Genomic DNA, 2,660 nt, shown 5'->3' on the forward strand with positions numbered 1-2,660 from the left:
GCCTCATCTTTCTCCCACGGAACAGCTGGTAGTTTCGAACTGCTGACCTTGCGGTTCGCAGCCCGATTCATAACCACTACACTACCAGGGTTCCTTAATCCACAGACTTTAGCAGGCTCATATAACTCATTCAGTTTGGCATTTGCCCTTTCGAATATCTAGGAAAGCAAGCCCATGCTACTTCTGAGTCAGGAAAAGTGTCCTGAGTTTCAGGATAAGCAGTTATTGAGCCCTTCTTTGGCACACTTTCAGGAGCCCAGTTGACACAACAGTTAAACACTCAACTGCTAACTGAAAGGTCAGTGGTTAGAACCAACTAGCCACTGCATAGGAGAAAGTTATGGCAGTCTGCTTCCATAAAGATTGGTGGTGGGGGTTGTGTGCCATGGAGTCGGTTCCAACTCATAGAAACCCTTTATAGGAATTCCGAGGCTATACATCTTTATAGGAGCAGAAAGCCTAATTTTTCTTCCATGGAGTGGCTGGTAGATTTGAACGGCTGACCTTGTAGTTAGCAGCACAAGTCGTAGCCCACTATATTACCAGTTCTCCTTATTTCATAAAGATTATAGCCTTGGAAATCCACTTCATAGCAATGGGAAATGGATTTGGCACAGTTTCATAAAGCACTCCCATTTCCCTCTTAGGCTTCCAGGCAGGTCTTCATCCATGACCACCTTATCCAGAGCAGCCCCAAGTTTCCATATTGTGTTCCCCAGAAAACTGATGGAATTAAAGGATTCTGATCCCTCTCCAAAGAAAAAGTAAAACTAGTGGACCAAATAATGACTTGCCTTCTTTCTCCCAGAAACTTTTCTTGGTAAGAAGTATTAGCAGACGCAGTTTTGGTGAAACATTGTGTAAAGACATGTGTTCATTTACCTGATTCAGTTTTAATGCTGAAGTCTAAATATTTTTAGAGATCAACTAGAATAAAAATTTAAAAATCAAAAAGAGTTACGACATTTTTACGACTTCAACTAGGTTAGCTCACCTCTGTTGTTGCTATTAGTTGCCATTGAGTAGGCTCGAACACATGATGGCCTTATGAATAATCAGATAAAACATTGCCAGGTCCTAAACCACCTCCTTGATTGTTGGTATGTTTGAGTCCTTTGCTGTGATGGTTGTGCCAATCCATCTCATGGAGGCTTTCCCTCTACTCAATATCAAGTCCTTTTCTAGCAACTGGTCTTTTCCGGTGACATGTTCAAAGTAAGGGAACCAAAGTCTGCCATCCTCGCTTCTAAGGAATATTCTGTATAAATTTATTTATTCTTTTCAAAATGAGTAAGTATGGATAGGAGTCCTGATGTGGTGCTGTGGGTTAATGTGCCGACTAAAAAGACATTTGAACTGCAAGGTTGGCAGTTCAAGCTCACCAGCTGCTCCTTGGAAACCCTATACAGGGTCGCTATGGGTCGGAATCAACTCCATGGCACTTAACAACAACAAAGTATGGGTAGGGGAAGTGAGTTGTCTTTTTTAGCCTATACATACACACATTTAAATACTTGAGATTCAAGCATAGCATGGCTATTTTAAAAAGCAAGTCCTAAGTGCTATAAGGTAAAGCACTGGACCACAAGGTCGGTTTGAACCACAAATTGGTGGTTCAAACTCACCAGCTGCTCCTTGGAAATCCTATAGAGGTTCTCTATGAATCGGACGCAACTTAAAGGCACATAACAACAACAGCTATTGCAATATGGAGTCCTGGTATGGTGCTGTAGGATAAGCACTGGACTGCTAACCACATCGTCAGTGGTTCAAACCCACCAGTTACTCCTCAGAAACCCTATATAGGGTTGCTATGAGTTAAAATTAACTTGATGACATTTAACAACAATTGTATCATTCATAGTAATGAAGTTTCCCCTAAACCAGAGATGGATTTCTTTCTCAGCACTTTTTACTGAATCACTGCCATGAATGATGCTCTTGCCAACTTGAATACAGAAATCTCCACGCCTAGAATATGCTGGATTAGTCTCCCCAACCATCACTCAACGTGTCTTTACCACATTCAGCCCCTCCCAGACCATGGCCACAATTGGTCCTGAGTTCATGTACTTCACCAGCCCGAGAAGAATGGGCGGTCCTTCAGGTCGATGGAATGCAGCTTCAGGTGCTCCTCTGAGGCCCTCATGAACTTCATGGCCACAAGACGGAATCCCTTCCGCTCAAAGCGCTCAATGATGTCACCCAACAGGCTGCGCTGCACGCCGTCAGGCTTGATGGCCATGAAGGTGCCCTCAGTGCTGGCCATGGTCCCAGGTGCTGTCAGGGAAGCAGTCAACACATGCACTGCAAGCTGAGCAGAGACGTGCAGCGACCACCGGAGCCGGCAGCAGTGCTCAAAGCCACAGTAATTAAGCTTTAACATACCATATGTTTTATAACTTTTAATAAGATTGGTACTTTCCAGTATTTAGACTATTCAAAAAGAGATAATCAAAGTGGAGAATATTGCAGAAAACTCAAATAATGAGAAAGTCTGAAACCTGTTGAGTGTGCCAGTGAATGTAGGGCAGAGGATCTGTATGAGCAATCAGTAAGATGTAAGACTGGAAAGGACTTTTGAGAAAAATTATAAAATCATTGAATTTCAAAATTAGAAAGACCTATGTTGTTGTTGTTGTTGTTAGGTGCCATCGAGT

General features: G+C 42.7%; 1 pseudogene; it reads right to left on the reverse strand.

Moving 5' to 3' along the window:
* Positions 1 to 906: 906 nt before the first annotated feature.
* On the reverse strand, positions 907 to 2,269 carry LOC102812467 (annotated as a pseudogene).
* Positions 2,270 to 2,660: the final 391 nt, after the last annotated feature.

Source organism: Chrysochloris asiatica, unplaced genomic scaffold (genome assembly GCF_000296735.1).
Source record: "Chrysochloris asiatica unplaced genomic scaffold, ChrAsi1.0 scaffold00018, whole genome shotgun sequence".
NCBI classification, from domain to species: domain Eukaryota; kingdom Metazoa; phylum Chordata; class Mammalia; order Afrosoricida; family Chrysochloridae; genus Chrysochloris; species Chrysochloris asiatica.